This window comes from Crocuta crocuta, unplaced genomic scaffold (genome assembly GCF_008692635.1).
Source record: "Crocuta crocuta isolate KB4526 unplaced genomic scaffold, BGI_CrCroc_1.0 scaffold39, whole genome shotgun sequence".
Taxonomy (NCBI): Eukaryota; Metazoa; Chordata; class Mammalia; order Carnivora; family Hyaenidae; genus Crocuta; species Crocuta crocuta.
The window spans coordinates 4,145,889-4,168,779 of NW_027533334.1; the positions used below are offsets into that span (position 1 = coordinate 4,145,889).

At 45.0% G+C, this 22,891-nt stretch overlaps 1 long non-coding RNA gene across 2 annotated transcripts; it reads left to right on the forward strand.

Moving 5' to 3' along the window:
• The first annotated feature begins 214 nt into the window (after nt 1-214).
• LOC144218340 (uncharacterized) lies at nt 215-22,248 on the forward strand. Of its 2 annotated transcripts, XR_013331119.1 has the most exons (5): nt 215-303; nt 4,163-4,236; nt 7,338-7,458; nt 15,076-15,159; nt 21,601-22,248. It is a non-coding gene; the product is annotated as an uncharacterized LOC144218340 (long non-coding RNA). The 2 variants fall into 2 exon arrangements; XR_013331118.1 differs by lacking the exon at nt 7,338-7,458.
• The last annotated feature ends 643 nt before the right edge of the window (nt 22,249-22,891 follow it).

Below are 22,891 nucleotides of genomic sequence, written 5' to 3' on the forward strand. Positions count from 1 at the left end.
ATTGACCAGGCTTGAGTCACACACCGCCAGAGCTACCCCCTTAGACCATAGTGACTGTGTGGGAGGCATAGCAGGTATAGGACAGAGGGGAGATGGGTCCCAGGGACATGAGTGACCTGTGTTCCGAGAGAGCTGGGACTGCAGGAACGGAAGGCCTCACGGTTGGATAAGATGGAAGGCTAGATATAGGAGGGTAGGAGAGCGTGGCCAGGGAGGGGAATTTCAGGGCTGGAGTTTGTGGAAACAATCCCTGAGTGGTTCTGCCTTGGGTTCCTGAGGTAAAGCTGGAAGCTAAAGACACCTGTAAGTTCAGGTTATCCAAAGATTTATATGTGACAATCCTTGGAGACCTTTACCTATAATTTTGTTCTAAAAATTATATCTGTAAAGAATGCTGGTTTTTAATATTCTAGATTCTAGATCTAAATATTTTAGGCTCGGTTTTATATAGCCCAAAGTCAAGGCCATCTTTTTTTTTTTCCCCTTGGAATCAGTTTCATAAGATTTTAGGTCCAAAGCATCTGAGAGGTCACCACCAGCCCAACTCCTTTGGGCCTTGAGGGCAGGGGGAGGGTAAAGGGATTTAACCTGAAATCAAAGGGTGCTGAGAGCCCCCCCTCCCCCCCGAGTCTCTGACCGCCCTGCCCCAGCCTGTCGCTCCTGGGCTTTGTCAGAGACACAGAAGGAGTCGCAGCGGTGAAGCGAAGCATGGGTTTCACCACCAGTGGAATTACATCAAACAACACAGGACGCTTGGTGGAAACGGGGCTGCTTGTCTCCTCTCAGGGTGGATCGGCCCGGACTTGGCCAGCATGAGTGCCCCCAGCACAGGCCTGGGGTGGGTGTGTGGCCCTAGGCGCCCCAGACAAGCTGTATTATGAGGCCGGGCTGGAACCGGGAACTTGTAGGACTGGGGAGCAGTCAGAGCAGCCCTTCCCCTCTGAGGAAAGGCTAAGGGAAGGGAGAAGGGGATGGGTTTGCGGCTCAAATCTTCCACTCACTATTGCCTTAATGCTTATCTCCCTAAGCCCCTTGTCCAAGGAGAGTCCTCTGAGGACCTAGATAGTCTTCTGCCAAAGCACTGAAACTTTCTTGCACTTTGGTTTAGAAATCCAATCTGGGTGGACTCCACCCTCCTTTTACAGTGATTCCTACTGTTTTATCTCTCAGTGTTAAACAGGGCCTGAGGCGACTGTGTGAGAGGTGGGAAGTTAAAAGGGCATCACAAAGGCCCCAACTGAATCCCAGCCACCCCCTCGCCATGTGACTTTTGGGAGAGACAGTAGACCTCTCTGGACATCAGCTTTCCTTTCTGTAAAATGGGGATCATGATGACAGTTATCTCATGGGGCTATGCAGGGGTGGAGGTTAGATGGAATGATGTTCGCCAAGTGCCCTACACAGTCCCTGGTACACAGTAACGGGTCAGTAAATGTGGGTGATTGTCCTGCTTCCTGGTATCAGTGAGAGATTTGCGTGGAGGGTTTGTTATAGCCTTATATCCCCTCTTCCCTGGGCTGGGGTGGGGGGCTCTCTCCTGAAACCGGAGTGTTTGTTTTGAAGAATCTCAGCGGTTTTTACCCCTGTGGGCTCAAAATTGCTTGGTCGCCTTGAAATCACTTCCACAGCCATCTTGTTTGTCCACTATTAATCCTGTTTTTAAGCAGTTTCCTCCAGTGATTAAAAAAGAAAACATGATGCGGGGCAAGTTGGAAAATATGTGCAATACTGAAAGCTGCCTTGAGATGTGTTGGTGCCTTTTTATAATTATTTTTACTGTTCTTTTCATAATAAGCAAAAATTTGATAGTTGGACCATATTAATATTATAAAATACGTTTTTGCATTTGTGAAATGAAAGTATAATCTCCATAAGCTAGTGTCTATATATGTCCTGACCACAAATACGTATAGAATCAAAAAATAGAAACATTTAGGGGTCTATTTTTATTGCTTGCTTTTATTTTTAATCTCTCAAATCTGAATTTTATTTTAGCTTTTAGCTTGTTTAAAATATTTTTTTATGAATCTGCAGATGTTTAAACTTTAGGTGAGGAAGCTTAAGATGGAAGTCTTTTCTGTAAGCCGATTATTAGGGAAACAACTTTATTTTACTTCAGTATTTCCTATGGCTACAAATATAAATCCAGGAGCTAGCTTCCCTGTTTTAAGAACCAGATAGTCTTTCTAGTTATTTTATCTTTGAACTTAAACTACTTAACTTTTTTTTTTTTTAAGTAATCTCTACACTGCACATGGGGCTCGAACTCACGACCCCGAGATTAAGAGTCACATGCTCTTCTGACTGAGCCAGCCAGGCACCCTGCAAACTATTTAACTTTTATACAGATGGCATAAATAGTTCAAAAAGCAATATCTCTTCTTTAGCATTACGTAATGGCAATTAACATGTAATTTACAGTTCTAGGTAAAAAGAGAAATCAATCCCTCCCTTAAATATTAAGACTCAAGTGTCTAATGTTACAGGCTAAACTTAATACCATTTGACTCTATTACATATATATATTTGCTGTTTATTAAATTATCTTTCCTTTTTCTACTGAAATGGAGTCAGTGCTTTTATTTTTTTATTATTATTATTTTTAAACATTTTATTTATTTCTAGGAGACAGAGAGAGAGACAGCGTGAGCAGGGGAGGGTCAGAGAGAGAGGNAGCTGATCCTAAGTTTTAAAATAATTTACTTTTCGGGGCGCCTGGCTGGCTTAGTCGGCTAAGCGTCCAACTTGGGCTCACAGGTCATGGGTTCAAGCCCCGTGTCAGGCTCTGTGCTGACAGCTAGCTCAGAGCCTGGAGCCTGTTTCAGAGTCTGTGACTCCCTCTCTCTCTGACCCTCCCCTGCTCACGCTGTCTCTCTCTCTCTCTTTCAGAAATAAATAAAAACATTAAAAAAACTAAAAATTAAAAAAAATAAAATAATTCACCTTTTAAAAATCTTTCCTTCAATGTTGAGCACATAACATAGGACTCATAACGCAATACTTAGAAATACAGGTAGAGATTTCATACAGAGATGTTTCATCACAGTGAGATGATGAAATAAACACAGTTTTCATTTATTGCAGGGAAACATTATGAGCCACCCAGATGTTAGGAAAAGGTGATCTATTCCTATAGACTAAAGTGTAGCTATCACAAATAATAAATTATATATCATTTTCCCTTTTTATTTTCACTACTGGCTCCTTTTTATTTATAAATTAACTCAGTACAAAGTGTACTGATTGAAAAGCTTCCAGCACAAACCCTACAGAGGAAAACCTGATTTAAAATTTTTTTTTCAAGTCTATTTATTTTGAGAGAGAGAAAGTAAAGTAGGGGCAGAGAGAGAGAAGGAGAGAGAGAATCCAAAGCAGACTCCACACTGTCAGCACAGAGCCTGATGCCGGACTCAAACTCAAGAACTGTGAGATCACGCCCAGAGCCAAAATCAAGAGTCAAACGTTTAACTGACTGAGCCACCCAGCTACCCCAGAAAACCTAATTTTTAAGGACTTTACTCACAATCCAACAGTAAGGAAAAACATAAAATTCAACATACAGCTTGATCTCAGTCACGTATATTTATCAGCAGCAATATATCATACTAATATAGGTGGTCTCTGGCTGGTGGACTTCCAGATTATTTTAAATTTTCTCTCTTTCTTTCTTTTACTTTTCAGCATATTCCAGAATCTCTATAATGAGCATGTAAACTTTTATCATCAAAATTAATAAAAGGTAAAATTTTTAAAAGAAAAATATCTAGTAGAAATGAAAAGGGCAGAAAATACAGAGGCCAAAGAATTTTTTTTAGACTTTGGGGTGAAAGACCATACCAACTAATGAAAGTGTTTTGGGCTATTTTATACCAACAAACGCCAGCCTCAGGACGGTTTCTGATGTCACTAACAAGCTTTGTTCCACCAGTAAAGGCACTCAGGTGTTGGCCTGGCTGTTGACCTGTGACTCTGCTCTGAGCAAGCCATTTCTTCTTCAGGGACTTCCTTTCCTCCTCTGAAGGTTTAAGTCTGTACAGGGTCAAAGTCCTAAGATTCAATTTCATAATATTTAATGTGTATCTTTCTAAAACCATCTATTGAAAAATATTCCACTTTGGCTAAAAAGGTTGATTTCTATTTAACACACTTGTTTTTTTGCCAGGCACTGGGATGGATTGGACGTAGTCAGACAAGGAACAATCCTTGCTTTAAAGGCGTTTTCCATCTGACAAGAGGGTAAGATATGAACAGACTGTGGGGGTGTGTTAAAAGTATGTGTGGAGAGCTGAGAGCACAGAGATGGGAGTTTAGACCAGCCGACTCTGGGCTTGGAGATGTTCTACCAGAAGACATGATATTTGAGCTGAGTTGTGTAGAGAAAAAATAAGGTAGCCAGAAGCAAGAAGGTGTAAATGGTTTTCCTCCTGGCAGTGCACGGAACAATGCTTAGGCAGTGAGTGATCAATTTTAAAATTTAAGGGATTCAAGACCCAATGATTTTCCAGTGGTGACTCAAGGTCAGGGAATAGTCAGCATCAAGTACCTCATGTCACCCATTGTGATGCCCCTCAGCATCTGGGATGACAGAAGACACTATTTTTTTTTTCTGGTAATTAGCATACCGTGTTATGTTAGTTTCAAGTGTACAATATAGTAATTCAACCATTCTCTACATTACTCAGTGCTCACCGTATTTAAGTGTATTCTTAATCTCCTTTATTTTGCCCATCCTGCCACCCGTCTCTGCTCTGGCAACCACCAGTTTGTTCTCTGCATTTAAGAGTCTATATTTTCATCTCTTTTTTCTTTGTTCATTTGTTTTGTTCCTTAAATTTCACATATAAGTGAAATCACATGGCATTTGTCTTTCTCTTACTGTGTTATTCCGCATAGCACAATACCCTTTAGCCATCCATGTTGTTGCAAATGTCAAGATCTCATTTTTTATGGTTGAATAATATTCCAGTATGTGTATATATATGTGTGTGTATATGCATTATATATATAACATATATACACATCACTTTTTCTTTATCCATTTATCTATGGGTAGACACTTAGTTGCTTCCATATCTTGGTTATTGTAAATATGCTGCAATAAACATAGGGGTGCATGTATCTTTTTGAATTAGTATTTTCATTTTCTTGGGTAGATACCTAGCAGGAATTACTGGACCATATCATAATTCTATTTTAAAATTTTTTGAGGAATCTCCCTACTGTGTTCCACAGTGGCTGCACCAGTTTGTGTTCCCACCAACAGTGTACTATCCTTACATCCTCACCACTACTTGTTATCTCTTATCTTTTTGATTCTAGCCATTCTAACAGGTATGTGGTGATCTCTCATTGTGGTTTTGATTTGCATTTCTCTGATGATGAGTGATGTTGAACATCTAAAAAAAATTTTTTTTAGAGTTTATTTATTTTTGAGAGAGATAGACGGAGGCATGAGTGGGGGAGGGGCAGAGAGAGAGAGAGAGGGAGACACAGAATCTGAAGCAGGCTCCAGGCTCTGAGCCATCAGCACAGAGCCTGCCACGGGACTCGAACTCACCAACAGCGAGATCATGACCTAGGCCCAAGTCGAATGCTTAACCAAATGACCCACCCAGGTGCCCCAAGCATTTTTTCATGGATCTGTTGGCCATCTGGATGTCTTCTGTGAAAAAATATCTACTCAGTTCCTCTGCCCATTTTTAAATCAGATTATTTGGAGTTTTCTATGGCATTGAATTGTATGAGTTCTTTATATATTTTGGATATTAACCCCTGATTGGATATATCATTCACAACTATCTTCTCCCATTCAGTAGGTTACCTTGTTGTTTTGTTGATGATCTCCTTTGCTGTGCAAAAGCTTTTTATCTTAGTGTAGCCTCAATAGTTTATTTTTGCTTTTGTTTCCCTTGCCTGAGGAGACATATATAGAAAAATGTTTCCATGGCTGATGTCAAAGAAATTACTGCAGGTGGCACTGTTATTAACAGGAAAAATAATGATTTTGAGGGTAGTCCTTAAGTTTTCCCGCAGAGGCATTTAAAATTTTTTTAAAATGTTTATTTATTTTTGAGACAGAGAGAGACAGACAGAACGTAAGTGAGGAGGGGCAGAGAGAGAGGGAGACACAGAACCCAAAGCAGGCACCAGGCTCTGAGCTGTCAGCACAGAGCCTGATGCGAGGCTTGAACTCATGAACTATGAGATCATGACCCGAGTGAAAGTGAGACACTTAACCGACTAAGCCATCCAGGCACCCATCCCACAGGCTCATTAAAAAAAAAATTATGTTTATTTATTTTGAGGGAGAGAGACACAGAGTTACAAGCAGGGGAGGGGCAGAGAGAGGGAGACACAGAATCCGAAGCAGGCTCCAGGCTCTGAGTTGTCAGCACAGAGCCTGACATCGGCTTCAAACTCACAAACCCTGAGATCATGACCTGAGCTGAAGTCGGACGCTTAACTGACTAAGCCACCCCGGCGCCCCTGCAGGAGCATTTTAAAATTCCTACCAAGGGACCATCTCCCTTGGAGTCATTGCCTCTCCGACATCCCCTCCACTACCCTTCTCACCGTCCCTGCTACTGCCACCACCTCCACCATCGACAAGGCAGCCTAACCTACCTCTTGCTAAACTAGACCTCTCAGAGCACAACTTGCATGAATTGGGCCAAAGAGCTGCTGTGAGCATGGCATCTATCTTCAGACACATGCCTCAGGCCCTTGCCCTTTACCCCATTGATAAGATATAGAAAGAGCAGTCATAAAAGCTGCATATTATAACCAGGTAAGGCACTCTCCACTGGGCCTGTGTCCTGCTTGGAGGGACCGCAGAAGAATTAGTTACGCAGCAGGCGCTGGTTGACCTTGGAGCACTCCTGTGTGTTCCCTGTGAATGTCCCTACTGGCTCTCACGCTCTAGCCCGCTCCAAGGTAGACATCCAGATGGTGCACACTCACCTGAGTGTGAATCTTGGCAAGCTTGCAAGGGAGCGTCTCAGCTCTCAAAGAATGGTTCGGATTAGGGCTGCAGGAAAGGAGAGGAAAAAGGGAGGGAAGGGAAGGGATGGAGTGGGTGACGACTTTGAGATGGGGCAGGTGAGGAGGACCATCGCCTCCAGGATAAGTGGAAAGAAGGAAATAGTCTCAGAGACGAACTGGCTGCCCTCAGTTGTGGTTCCCTCAAGGATCCATTGTGACTAGACAATTCTAATACTTAGGTTAATGCTAGCTGCTGCTACCCATCAGCTGAAGAATTTTCAGTGAACATGACAAAGGTTTATTTATTTACTAATATCTGGCTCCTGTGACTATTCCTCGCTGGTATTCCTGAACAGGGGCAGCTTTGCTGAGACAGACACTTGTGTCTGCTGGCCGCGGAGTATAGGAGGCCTTTGGAGGGAAGGAATGAGGACAATGAGACTGAAAAGTCATCGTCTAATCCTTCCAGAAAGCCCTGTATGTATACCACGCCTCCCACTTTGGACTCCTAATTCTTGAGGGTGGAGTGAACACAGACATTGTAGTCAGACAGATTAGTGTTCAAATCCCAGGTCTGTCATTTGCCGGCTGTGCCACTGTGGGCAGTTTACTCAACCTCTCTGAACCTTAGCTCCCTCATTTGAGAAACAGGATGCTGACACCTCACATGGTGGTTATGGGGATGAAATGACATTTAGAACATTTACGTCAATCCGTGTGCTTCCTCTGAGCGGGGCCCCTTGAGTGGTTCTCGAATGACTCTTGCTTCTTAAAGGAATCCAGAGAAATGGTGTTAGGGTGACTGCTATCTGGAAAAAAAGAAAGCAGAATTTTCTGCCTCTCTCCTCACCCCCAGGTAAATCCAGGATTTTCTTTTATTATCTTGGAGTGGATGCCTTTCTGAGCAAGATTCAAAACCCAGAAACCATGAAGGAAAGAAATGGCCAATATGACTATGTAAAGATAAGAAAAATATCTTCCAGGGGAATAAAATAGACATAGTGAAAGAGAGATGACAAACTATGGAAAACTTGTGTGACTATATCCAGAAGAACTAATTTCCTTCATAAATAAATAGTTCCTATAAATCCATGAGAAAAAAGCTAACAACCAAATTGAAATGGTCAAGGCTACAAACAGTTCCCAGAGAAGAAATACAAATGGCTTTTAAAAGTTGAAAAGATGCCAGACCTCAATTTTAATAATACAAATGTAAAGTAAAACTACAATTAGGTGCCAACTTAAAACCTTTCAGGGGCGCCTGGGTGGCGCAGTCAGTTAAGCATCTGACTTCTGATTTTGGTTCAGGTTATAATCTCACAGTTCATGAGATCACACACTGCATCTGGCTCCGTGCAGACAGTGCAGAGCCTGCTTGGAATTCTCTCTCTCTCTCTCTCTCTCTTTCTCTCTCTCTCTCTCTCTTCCTCTCTCTCTCTCTCTCCCTCTCTCTCCCTCTCCCTCTGCCCCTCCTACATGCTCTCTCTCACACAAAATAAATAAATAAACTTAACACACACACACAACCTTTCAGATTGGCCAAGGTAAAGAAAATATGGTAACCCTGTTAGTGAAGGCATAAGGAAAGAGACCTTTATATAATTGCTGATAGAAGTGGAAACTGATTCGCTCTTTTATGGAGACTAAGTTGGTAATTCTGTCAACATTTAAATTTCATATACACTTTGATGGAGCCATGCTACTTTATATGAATTTATCTCGAAGATACGTAGATATAGAGTACTTAAAGATTGGAAGCCACCTAAATATCCATAAATAGAAAAGCTGTTAATTAGAATATAAGAATGGCATATAGGTGAGTACTGGATTAACCCTCTATGTGATAATATGCAAATTTTTTCCAAAGTGGGAAAAGATGAGAACTGTGTGTATTTGCAGTGTGCTCTCATTCATGTTTTTGGAGTACGTAGTATCATCCTCATTTTATGGATGAAGAAAATGAGGCTCAGAGGAGCTGGGGAGCTTGCCCACAGTTTGCACACAGTCTGTAGCTCGACAGCAGAGTCTGGGCCAGGACCAGGGCTATCTGATCGCTCTGGTAATACAATCCAGGTTTTTCACACCATGCTTTAGGGCCCTAACCTAGTAATCGAGGCACTTCCTGCCCTGTTTTCTACTTCATCCCTTCATATAGGTCCACAAACGACCTGCACTTTGCTGCATTTCTCCACGCACATCTTTACTTTCCCACACATCTCTGTGTTCCTGCCCTTTAGAGTTCTGGATGAGCCAGAGCAAATGCTTCCTCCTCCAGGAAGCTTTCATTACTTCTCCCAGACAAAATTAATCTTTGCTGCTTCTAAAGCCTCGAGTGCTACATCCCTTTGGGCCATCTTGGAAGGGTGAGTTCTAGGGAGAATATAAGAAAGAAGGGAGGAAAGAAACAGTTACCGTGGGCCTACTCTGTGCCAGGCACAACACCAGCGCTTTCACGCGAGTCTTCTCATCTAGTATGTTGCGTATTTATGATGGGGCCATAAAGCCACAGGGTAGGATCTATGTCTGATTGATCTGGGTGTCTCTCCGAGGGCCCGGCAGGGCTCCGTTCCTTCAACACAAATAATTTTTGAGGTTCTACCACATGTCAGGTACTGTGTTTGGTGCTGGGGAAACCAAAATGCATAGGGCGAGCAGGGCAGGGTGTCAGCCGCCCAGCTGCTTGACTCGTGGGGGAGGCACTAAGTCACATTTGAACATTGTCGATAAGATGAGGGGAAGTAGTTTGTTGGATGGATGGATGCACACTCCTGATTACGCCTGACTGGTGCCTACCCTCACTTCAGAGCTTGCACGTTTCATCACGAATCCAATCCTGCGACTGCCCTTTTCCTGCACGGGGCTGGGGTTACAAAGTTCTCCCTCTCGCATTGTCTAGAACCATACTGTCCCATACCATAGCCAATAGCCACCCGTGGCTATTTAAAATTTAAGTTACTTACAACATCAAAGAGGTGGGCAAGTGCGGGAGTGCGGAGGCAGCATCTCACATAGCACGGAGTCACAGGTAACTGTAGCTGTGTCCCTGAGGAGGAGGCAGGGTGGGGGTGGTCTGTGGCAGTGCGGGGCCCCTGGGGAAGCTCACGCACCAGGAAAGCACCCCCTCTGCTGGGAGTCTCTCTAATCCTTCCTGCGGCCACCACCACCCACAGCAGACACAGACTCATAATGGAGGGCTTGCCAATGAACGTGGGACCAGGGACCGCAGAGGACTTTCATCTCTTGGCATGCCGCCCTGGGGGGAGGGGGGGCACCAGGCGAGGGGCACCCTGAGGCCACGGTGCCCCTCTTCCTTCCTGTCACAGAACAGAACCACAAGGCATGAGCGGGTTCCACGCCAGCTCCCCTTGCAGGGCTGGGTCCTCCTGCTATCCACAGGACAGGTACCTCCTGGGTGCCACCCGGAGTCAGGAGAGCTCCCAGACCAGGCCTGTTTTCCTGCCCGAGAGTGGGGAGCGGGGCAGAAGAGCCTGGCCTCTGTGGGGTGGTAATCTGCCCCTGTCCCTCTCCTGCACAGCCTGGGGACCTTTCCAGGCTCTCCTCCGAGCGGTCGCCTGCCCTGCGCCACTGTTGACCCAGCCCCTCCGCGGTTTCAACCTGGCAAGGAGACCAGGTCCAGCCACTAGAGGGGAGTGAAAACCCTCTTTTTACTCCTGAAGACAGTGGGTGAGAAGGACAGCTCCCAGGGTGCTCCCCAGCCCTGCAGAAGTGAAAATAAAACAGGGAACATTTAAGGGAGAAATTAACGCAAACTATAATTTTACATGAATTTCCAGGTAGATGTGAATCTAAAAAAAAAAAATCCCTCAGGAAGTCAAATAGAAACCTCCCAAAGCAAGATGTTTCGTGTCCACTTATTACTGTTGCTCTAAGAACGCATTCTGCAAAGCCCCGACCATCTAACGGCATTGCAGTAGAACACGGTTTTTTTCCTCCAGGAGGTATTTACAAGAGAAAGACCAATTGCAGGCTTCTCTCGCTCCGTTGTACTTCCGCAGTCTCGTTTATTCTATTTGTCACACGGCTTCAGAACTAAATTTAGAAATGAGATGAACATTCAATACCTGCCTCAGCTTAGTTCTTGACAATTAGCTGTGTTCTCTCTTTTCTACCTTCCACAGGGAGAGCAGAACCGCTTTGCAGTCAGGCCAGTTTAGTGTCCACAAACTAATGCCCCCTGGTGGCGACACCAACATCTGGAAAGGGCATCGCCTTTCACCTTTCACCCAGCAAGTTGGGGTTTAATTATCAATAAAACCAAAAAAATCCCCCAAAATGCTTTTCTGTCTTTCAGATGATAATATGTATTGCCATGTATTATTTTTTTTAAATCTCCAATGTGTTTGCACATCTTTAGAAAGAAGTAAATTCCATTCCTCATGCGGCTGTTCCATTTTTTTCTCAACAAACAAAACAAAACAGAAAAATTCTTACTGTATAAATCCTAAGAGTTAGATTGCACTGTGTCATTTTCAAAACAGCCCTGAAAGGTACATGTTATCCTATTTTGTGGATGAAGAGATGGAAAGTGCCCTTGGAAGTATCTCAGCCAAGGCTACATAACCTTCCCCCCATGAAGTTCTGATTTGAAACGTGATTACCTTGTTTGTCCCTCTGATGAATTCCTGGAGGACAGGGAATGTGCTGGGTCATAGTCTCTGAACCCCTCTGGTGCCTGGCCCCATGGCTGGCAAATCCTAGCCCCTCAGAGCACATGCAGTAAGAACAAGGTATGGAATATACAGAATAAGGGAGTAGTAAAAATAATCAAGACACCCAAAATGGAGTCCCTTGTCCTAGTCTCTTGTCACCAACTGGGACTTTATACCTAACCTCACTGCAGTTTCAACCCTTCCCAGAAATGTAATCTGAACTGGTCAGTCTGGAATTTCCTGGTTGGCCCAGGTAACAGAATTCACCTAATAAAACAAGCCTTTTTGTCCTCCAAGGGAGGTAATCTTGCCCAAATAATTTTTTTTTTTAATGATTTCCTGGTCTTTCCTCTAAAAACGTTTCCCTTTCTGTAGCCCTTTGGGGCTTCTTTCTATTTACTAGATGGGGCTCTGCCCAATTCATGAGGGATTCAGTAAAGCCAGTTATTATCTTTAAAATTTACTCAGTTGAATTTTGATTGTTTGATAGGAGACAGATCCAGAAATCACCGGCCCCCTGGGACCTGAGGGATAGATTATACTTTAGTGAGCTTGCAGGGGGCTGGGAGGTGGGAGGCATGGTCTGCTGGCCTCTCATTCTTGCCCTTTCATTGCTGATTTCAGCTTTCAATCCTCAGCTCCAGCTCAGGCCACAGAGCATGGAGGCCACAGGGTGATGACGGGGGTGGGGGAGTGGAGGGTGGGCAGGGAGGCATAGAGAAATCTGGGGATGTGCCTGGACTTGCCTGGGCACATCTCAGCCAATGCCAGCCCTGCTATACCTGGAGCCACGAGGTTTCTTTCTTCTTCTTTTTTTTTTTAAATCTTTCTTTCTTTCTTTCAGAGAGAGAGAGCAAGGGAGGGGCAGGGGGGGGGAAGAGAGAATCTCAAGCAGGCTTCCTGCTGTTGGCAACAGAGCCTGATGTGAGGCTCTGTCTCATGAACTGTGAGATCATGACCTGAGCCACAATCATGAGTCAGACACTCAACTGACTGAGTCACCCAGGCACCCGCCATGGGGGGTTTCTTATCTTTGGCCAAAACTAAGGTGGTTTCTTGAGGACCTACTTTGCCTCTGACACTTATTCAGTGCTCTCCAAGCATAGCAAGGCTGTATGCTTGCTACAGTAGGACAATGAAGCCTCAGAGCAACTAGTTACTCATCCAAGGAATGAAACAAACCTTCTTTACACTCCTATGTATACAAATTTCCCAATTTATTTATTTATTTTTTTATTTCTGAGAGAGAGAGAGACAGCATGAGCAGGGGAGGGTCAGAGAGAGAGAGGGAGACACAGAATCCAAAGCAGGCTCCAGGCTCTGAGCTAGCTGTCAACACAGAGCCCAACATGGGCGATCCCACGAACCGTGAGATAATGACCTGAGCCAAAGTTGGACACTTAACCGACTGAGCCACCCAGGCGCCCCACAAATTTCCCAATTTAAATGTGCCTTTAAAAAGTGAGTGTATGGCAAGGAAGTAGAGAAAATGTGGGTGTTCTGAGGAGAAATTTCACTGAGAACTGTGGCTGACGGGGGGAGGGGAGGAGCAGGGTTGGATAAAGGGTTTGTGTTGCTTGTTACAGAAGAACCATGAGCAGGGGTGCGGCTGGGAAAGATCTAACCGGCAGAAGGGAACTGATGATATTGGAGAAGGAGGGAAGGTTTGGGGCTGCAACTTTGGGATTCAGAGAGAGGGGACAGGACCGAGGTCCCTGGGAAGGTGTGATGGCAGGGACCACTGCATCCGGTTCGCTCCTGGCTTATAGCACCAGCTGCACTCAGTAGGGTGCAGGCAGGAAGCCATTTATCTTTCTCTGTCCCTAGGGGCGTTTTACCCACAGGGGCACCTTCTCCAACCTTCTGCTGGTAAGCAGTCCAGCCGTCAGACTTGGAGGGTGACGTCACTTCACCTGCTGAATCAGAGTCTACATGTTAACAAGAAGCCCAGTGATGCGATCAGCAGTCCAGTTTAAGGAGCTCTGGCTTACGTCTCCCCCAGCCCCCCAACCTCCAGCAGCATCCCTCTTGCTGGGTCACCTTGGCCCCCCCCCACACATCCTTCACCAAGGTCCCTTTTCAGGCCCTCGAAAAGTCTAGCCCTCTTCTATCCATCTACTCCCCCCCCCACTGGAAACATGTGTAGGAGGGGGGAAACACCTTTTTCCTCTGCCTGTCTTGGGTTCTTTGACTGGGGCCCTGCAAATTAGACTGACAAAAGACAGAATTATAAGAGAAAACAAAGAGACGTTTATTAACATGTACATTTGCATGGGGAGCATTCAGCCATGAGTAACTCAAAGGGGTGGTTAGAACTTGGGCTTATATAACATAACAAAAGAACAAGAAAGTTGTAGAGAAGTGACAAGACAAAGGAAAAGAACTTCGAGCTCCTCGGGATTGTGGGAAAGCAAATATATGGGGAAACGAATGGATGATAAGGGCTACTTTTAGCAAGGTTTTGGTGCTTGTAAGAGTCTAGAGTTAACTCCAGTGATTAACGTCTGTCCTTCCTGTGGGGGGGGGGTACCTTTACAAATGTCCTGCTTTGCGGCAGATTGGGGGAGGGCAGGGAGCTCTTCTTGTATCTGCTTCTTCTCAACTGCCTTTAGCTCAAAATAATTCTTATACCAAACTGGCATATTGGGGGTGGCCTATTCTGCTACTCTTCACATGTTCACCTCCTTCCCTCTCAGATCTGCAGCCGGATAGAGGCACCCTCGGCAGAATGGCTCCCTTTTAGGGTTCCCCAGGTGGGGTCGGGTACCAGCCACTCTTCCCCCTAAATCCAGGGAACACACATGACAGTCTCCGACTGTTCCCTCGAAGCTGCTTTTCTTTAGAGAAGGAAAAAGTTTTCCTTGACTCTCTTAAGGTACTGGCTAGGTCTAGACATTAAACTGACAAAGATATTAACAGGAGAAAGGAATATAGATTTATTTGCTTAAGTTTTACATGATATGGGAGCCATCATTAGGGGAGGCAGATCTGTGTATTTTTGTGCCGTGTCTGATGAGCAATGCTATAGATAAAATCCTGTAGGAATATGATAGACTGAGGAGTATGGCGTAAGCATAGCGAGCTGGGAGAAGACCTGTTTATTAGGGTTCTTCTTGGCATTGAAGGGGAGGAGATCATGTCACCCCAAGAAATGCTTCTTTGGCATTTTGATCATTTTAAGCGGGTTCTTTTTAAGAAGCTGCAGACACAGAAGAAGCTTTGAAAATGGAGAAATTCCCCTTTTGTAAGAGAGTTTACATTTGTAAAGGAAAGCTCATTAGCAAGGGCGTCTCCCCATCTGTATGAGGATGACCAAATCTTCTTATCAATGAAGGAGGCAATAACTTCAATCTGCATAATTACCTTATCCTTGTTTATTGTGATTCCTGGTAATCTCCCATAACCACTCCTTCTTTGTTTTTAGCCTGAGATGGTACTTTAAGGTGATGGCTTCAGCCAGTTTGGACATTTACCTCCTTTTCCTGGATCCCTCCTGTGTGTACTGAAAGTATGTAAGTTACTAAACTTTTGTTTGTTTTCTTCACTCGTCTGTCTTAAGTCAATCCAATTATTAGAAGACCAGCTAACAAAGTCCTGTTGTCTTCTGATATGAGGATGTTCCTTTCCTCCAGGGATAGGGAGGGTTTTATGACCCATTCAGAGCAGGGCAGGGAAAGGTCAAAGTGAACGTCTCTTTGTCGTTTTCTCAAACTCATCCAGTTTAAAATATTCACTATGCTATTTTAAAAAGTTAACCTTAAGAATAAAAATGCCAGTTATTTTATCAGCAAAAACGAGAAGAGCAGAGAGCTGCAGTCCAGGACAAGCAAGCTGGGGCAAAACCATGGGCAAGCCCAGAGAACAAAGGAGTTGAAGCCTCTCTGATAGAGAACAGGAGAAATTGGCAAGGCTGGTGTAAACAAAAAGTCCGCTGGAGTAAAATGGGAGTTTGACGTACAGTCATGGCCTTCTGTGGGGTCTGCAATGAACATGAGGAGTGGTGGGGTGTGAGAGCCACCCCCTGCTCGCTGCCCATCTCCATTGTAAGTGAGGTTTCCTTTTATTAATTTTCACACACATACACACAAATTCAACCAGGTAAATCTGAAGATCTAATTGGCTTTATTCTATATTTTATGAATTGGGGAGCCTCCCCATCTAGCAAACAGAAAAGAGCTCTGAAGAGCTGTACTAGGTGGGAGGTTTTGTTTGTTTGTTTTCTTAAAGGCAGAGGTGCGGTAGGACAAAGAAGTCATAGACAGCAACAAAAAGATTCTTTTGGGCCAGGTCACCTCCCTTCAGCAGACTAAAGGGTCTTATTAGGTAGATGACCTCACTGGTGCTGACCAGGAAATTCCAGACTGACTGGTTAAGATTACATTCCTGGAAAGATTGAAACTGTAATTAGGTTAAGAATTAAGCTGTGGTTTGGTGGCATGGACCTAGCACAAGTGACTCCATTTTGGACCTGTGGTTTTTCTTTTTAACAATGCCAAGGTGCTGTATTTTGGGGTAGCATGTCCTGAAACCTATCACTTCCCACACCAGTTGAGGTGAGGTGGGTGTATTCCTTTTCTTCCAGTGATGTGGGTGGGGTTGGGGGGTTGACCTACATCTCTATTTATGGAAAGGCTCACTACAGCTGGCTTCCACAACCAGTGAACCCTCCAGTCTTCTTGGAGATGCTTGGAGAGGGGTCATGGGCAGAGATAGTTTCACAGTCTATTAGAAAGTCTCTCCTAAGCGTTTGTATTTGTTATCTATTGCTATGTACCAAATTATCCCAAATTTTAGCATTTAAAACAACAAATACTTATTATCTCACAGTTTCTGTGTGTTAAGGATTGAGCTGTGTCTTTCCAGAATTCATAGGTTGAAACTCTAACCCCCAGTGCTTTAGAATGTGACTGCATTTGGAGATAGTGCCTTTAAAGAGGTAGTTAAGATTAAACCAGGTCATGAGGTGGGCCATGATCAATATGACCTGTGTCCTTATAAGAAGTGGGGTAGGTACCAGGGGTTGTTGCCCACAGAGGAAAGGCCATGTGAGGACACAGAGAGAAGGTGGCCAGCTGCAAACAAGGAGGGAGACCTCAAAGGAAACAGAACCTGCCAACATTTTGACTTTGACTTCCAGCCTCCAGAACTGTGAGAAAAAAATGTCTGTTGTTTGAACCACCCAGTCTGTGGGACTCTGTCATGGTGGCCCTGAACTGAGACACTGTGGATAAGCAAAGCACAGCTTAGCTGGGGACCTTAGGCTTAGGCTCTCTCCTGAGGCTGCGATCAAGATGTCGCTTTAGGCTGCAGTCATTTCAAGGTCTGACTGGGAGGATCCACTTCCAAGCTCATTTTCATGGCTGTTGGCAGGCCTCGGGTCCTCGCTGACTTGGCCAGGGATGTGAGTTCTTTGCCAGGAGGGCCTCTTCATAGGGCAGTTCACAACATGGCAGCTGGATTAACTCAGAATGAGCAAGGGAGCTCAACAGAAGCGACAGGCTTTTAATAACCTAATCTCATAGTGACATCCGTTGCTTTTACAGTACTCTATTTATGAGGAGTAAATCGCTACGCCTAGCTCACACTCAAGAGGAGGTAACTAGGCAAAAGCACAAAGACTAGGAGACGAGGACCATGGGCAGCTCTCTTAGGGGCTATCTTGCGTTGTAGACTAGCCCTCCACTTCAGCATTGAGGGGTACTTAGCATCTACGGCACTGGTTTCTGTCTTTGCCTTCGGTAAAAACGTAGACAACAAAGAAAGCACCATGTGACATCCCATTACACCAGTGACAAGAAAGAAGGCAAAGAAGGGATACATACACATCCCGGTAGATTTGGTGGTGGGAAGGTAAGGAAATGTGTGAATGGTTCTATTTTTCAGAGAGGTATAAAGTATGGTCATTAGTTGCCACTGAGGCTATGGAAGGTGTGACAAACTTGGCTACTTGTATAGCAGAGGCTCATGCTCCTTCACATTCCCCTTCCATACTATAGAGTAGCCCAGCCAGGAACTACACCTCCCAGACTCCCCCACAACCAGATGGAGCCATGTGACTAGCTGCCAATCGACTATACAGTTGTGGCATTTTCTGGCAAAGGAAGTTGCCCATTTCTCCAGTTTCTCTTTCGTAAGCACAAGCTGTCAGGTGGGCATGGAGAACTTCAAGGCTCTAGGAGAGAGGAGCCACAAGATGAAAGGTACCTGGTTTCTGAAAGCCATCTTTAAACCAAAGAAAACCTGTCCCGGACTTTTATGCAAGCAGGAGATAAACTTATTTTCCAAGCTACTGAAAATATGGAATTTGACTGTTGTGATACTCTGGATAGCATTACTCTACTCCTGGTGTAGTGGGTTTGAGAATTGAGAGGCAGTAGGAAATCCTGGTCTTAGTGAGTAGGCATAGAGGGAACAGATGCTCTCAGTGGGACAGCCCGCCCCACGGCAGGACACCGGACAAGGGGGACCAGTCAGATGTCTCCATAGCCCAAAATGGGCTGAGGAAGGACAGAGCTGCACAGCAGAGGCTGCGGGACAAAAGACTTAACTCTGTATGCCCCAGGACCCTAGCACAGCCCTAAGAGGAGAGCACCCTGAGAAGTGACTGAAAATGACTTCCCACCCCCATATGATATGAAATTGCAGTGACTCGTACTCCGTAAATACGAGTGTGCCAGAAACATCACACATTTTTATTTTGTTTAAATTCACTTTCGTTTCTAAGTCTCCATCCTGCCAAATTGGTGGAAGGTCATTCCCAGGCGTCCAACCCTCTCCCTAATGTTGCATAATATTCAGGAGGCCAACATGGCACCCCCAAACAAGGCAAGGCCTATCATCTTTGATTCAGGATGATCAGTGCTGATACTCATAAAGGGGGTACCCAAGTCCTCTGTAGCCCTCCTATGTTCTCTGGGCACAGTTCTGAGAATAGGATCAGGTCCATTAACTACTTAGGACGGTCCCAACTTCAGGGACCTCACCCCATCTTTTTTCTACTGCCCACGTCCTAGTATTTTCTCCCTGCCACCTTTCCCCCTGAGCAACTCATACTTCTGAAACACAAAATCCAGCAACACAAACATTTGACGGGTCTGAAATTGAGGGAGAAACAAACACAAATGATTACTTCAGCGCATCAATCTCTTCGGGCAATTGTGAGGACAAGAAGAGAGAGTGTACAAAGCAGCCAGTACAGGGAGGGCCTGGCATTGAGCAAGTTTCCTGTCATTATTACATGTCTTTGTCCTCTGCCTTCCACGGTCCTTAATCTTGTCATCACAAAAAACCAGCTGAGTGAAAGTTTCAGGCAAGTCCTAGAAGAAATTTAAATAAGAGGTGCCACCACTCCATGAATGATGTCATTACCACAGTCCAAGCATAGACATTAGGCTTAGTTCATAAACATTTGTGGACAGAACTGAGGATGCCAGTGGTGGCGATGAGAACGCATCTCTCATATCCAACTACAGGGAGTGCAACTGACCAACGGCCTCAGCGGCCCAGCTCCAAAATCTTTCACGTGCTCACACCAAGGCCCTGCCTCCCAAGGCTGCTTCCCATTGCTAGAGGGCATGGCCTCCTCTGCCTGGTGACCAGCTTGGGAACTCCCTGACAGCCATACCAATCCTTCTTTAAATTTTTTTTAATGTTTATTCATTTTTGAGAAACAGAGCACTAGCAGGGGAGGAGCAGACAGAGAGTAAGACACAGAATCCGAAGCAGGCTGCAGGCTCTGAGCTGTCAGCACAGAGCCCGATGCGGGGCTCCAGCTCACTGACCACGAGATCATGACATGAACTGAAGTCAGACACTTAACTGACTGAGCCACCCAGGGGTCCCCCTACCAGTCCTTCTTTAGACTGCAAGGCAATTGCAGTCAGTTCTCTTGAGAATGCCTTTCCCGCCTCCATCACTCAGTACCAGACCTGCATTATGGCCTGAAGCCAGGGGCTCCCAGCCTCTTCTGGCTCCCTCCTAGTTTTCTCTCTCCGATGCACCCCCTAATAAGTTTCTCCCACCTTTCATCGCCTCACATCCGCTCCTTGGAGGACCCAGACTAACCTGTCCTCCCCATTTGGTTACACTCACTTTCCTTTTTATAAGTATATCATGTACTTAGACAGCAAATATTAGTTAAATGTACTTCCTCGATTTCAACTGTGAAATGCAACTGAAGGGCCTAAGTAACGCCATTTTGAGATTAAGTGCTCCATTAAGAGCAACCTTGGGCTGTACATAGGCCCAGTTCCAGGAAAAACTTTAGCTGAAGCCACCCACGGACCACCCTCAGATCAACCAATCAAAAGAAGCTAAGAAAGATAGGAGTAACATTCCTGTGGTCTGAGTCAGGGTCTGGGGACTATAGATAACCACTTTGTACCAAGTAGCCAATCACCCACCGCTTGCCTGAACCCCACGTGGGCCCTTTAAACTCACCTCATAATTGGTAATTTTCAAAGGATTCTCAAAGGTCATGATTGGGTCCCGCCAAAAGTAACGAACACCTCACAGATACTGAATGGTCAAAACTGTTGCCATGGGTGCTGTACAATTATGATTGGTACCTATGTGATGATGCTATGCGTACGACGTGTGCACTGTAACACCGTCCCTTACCCCATAAAAACCCTGCTTGCTATTGCTTGGGGCTTCACTCTGCTGCCGCTGTGCCGGTTGACGGGTGAGCCCCTGCTCGAGCTTGTAATAAAGACTCTTATGTACTTGCATCGGTGTTGGCTCCTTGGAGGTCTCTGGGGACTCACGATTCAGGCATAACACAACATGTAAGGACAAATGTGGGGTGTTTTTGTTTTTGTTTTTTAATGTTTATTTTTGAGAGAGAGAGACAGAGTGTGAGCAGTGGAGGTGCAGAGAGAGAGGGAGACAGAATCGGAAGCAGGCTTCAAGCTCTGAGCTGTCAGCACAGAGCCGGATGCAGGGCTCGAACCCACAAACCGTGAGATCATGACCTGAGCTGAAGTCAGATGCTCAACCGACTGAGCCACCCAGGTGCCCCAGGACAAATGTATTAAGTATACCTGTTAAGACTTTTTCTGACCTTCAAGAGTTAACTCTTGTTTCAACTGCACTTGAACATTGATTTTTTGCTGAATTTGGCGACTGCTACTATTCATTCTGAGCTTTAAAATCTCAAGTGGCTGTTGAGTTTCCTCATGGCCTTTAACTCTGCCTAGACATTCTGAACTACTTAAAAACAAAAAAGTCAATGGCATTGAATATACATAAAAGCAATGAAACGCCATTCAAAATAGTGTCAAAGATACAGGAAGGGGATTTCCCATAATGCCACCATCCAAACACAATAGCTGCCATTTTAGGGGTCCATGTCTCCCCTACTACCTCCCCTTCTCTCCTGAGCCTCTTCCTGTCAAGATGGTTGTTCACAGAATTGCTTGCGTTCAGCCTGGGCCTCAGGTATTTAGGCCTGGAGGCACATCAGAATCATCTCTGGAGCTTTTAAAAATGGCCTCCTTTTTCGAGGGACCCTTGTGATTACATTGGGCTCACCTGGATACCCCAAGATGATCTCCCCATTTCAAGGCTCAGGCCTGAGCTGGATCTCATTAACCTGCATCTGTTCTTCGTCCATGTTGGAGTCCAGGTGCAGAACTGACTTGGTCAGACCCTACCACGTGTACCATTTTGCCAGCACGGAGTTATTCACAGAGTGCTGTTTTTTGTTTTCTTTGACCTCTTGGTCCCTGATCCCTACTCTCATCCCCTCTAAGGGTACCCCATGGGCTTTATATATGTCATTAAGTATGAGTATATGTCTGTAAGTGGGTAATGTTCTGAGTCTTTGTGTTTTTAATGTACATTCGTAAATGTCATTGTTTCTTACCTTGTTGCTCTCAGTTCTATGTTTTAAGGTTCTGTCTTGATGGAATGTATGAGCGTCTGTTCATGGCTTCTCATTTCTTCACAGCATCCCTCACACCTTACGTTCCGTCTCCCAGGATGGACACCTGTGTTGCCTTCAGCTGGCCTCCGGCCCCAGCAGTCCTGCGGTGACACGTCCCCTTGTGAGCCTGCGTGAGAACCCCCTGGGGAGGGGCGTTCTAAGCATCCGTGGCTGACTCAGATCTCATGCACGGCCAGGGCTGAGGGCCACTGGCATCCCTCAACAGATGTTATGATTGTTGAAGGCTTTCTTCATACTTCTCACCTATGGGACTGGCTCCTCCCCAGCTGAAATCTAAGATACTTTGGCTACTTCTTTTTTACCCCATAAAAATCTTCCTTTAGGAACTCTGAATACTAAAGCAACAATGATGAATCATATCTTAAATGTGACCCTATTTCCTATCACTGCCGTAACAAAGTACCACAATCGCAGTGGTTTAAAACAACACAGGTTTGAGGCACCTGGATGGCTCAGTCAGTTAAGCATCTGACTTTGGCTCAGGTCATGATCTCATGGTTTGCAGGTTCGAGCCCCACATCGAGCTCTGTGCTGACAGCTGACAGCTCAGAACCTGGAGACTGCTTCAGACTCTGTTTCCTTCTCCCTCTGCTCCTCCCTCCCTCACTCATGCTCTGTCTCTCAAAAATAAATAAAACATTAAAAAAATTTTTTTAAGGCACAAATTGATCTGCTTACAATTCTGGAGGTTAGAAGTCCTAAAATTAAGATGTCCTCAGGCAATGTGTTCTCTCTGCAGACTTTGGGGGAGAATTCATTTCCTTGCCTTTTCCAGCTTTCACAGGCCATCTGCATTCCTTGGCTGGTGGCCCCTTGGCTTGCATCACTACAACCTTTGCTGTGTCCTACTCTGGATGGGACCCTCCTGCTTCCTTTTTCAATGGACCCTTGTGATTACATTGGGCTCACCTGGATAACCTAAGATGATCTCCCCATTTCAAACTCTTTACTCACACTTGAAAACATGACTTAAAACTTTTTGCCATGTGAAGCAACATATCCACAGTTTCCAGGGATTAAGACTGGGTATCTTGGGTGGGTGGGGAAATCCCTCTGCCTACTACGTGACCTTTAACTTCCTCTTTAAACCTTATTAAATTTCTTAAAAAGTGACACACACTTGTTCTGTGTTACAAACAATATAAAGTTGTATGAGGAAAAAGATGATGGCTCCACCCACCCTTTCCTGATAATTCCTGTGGGTAAACAACATTGTATCATCCATGCCTAACATCACACCTACAGATTTGCACGTTGTGTCATGGGGTACAGAACCAGGACCATAAACATTAAT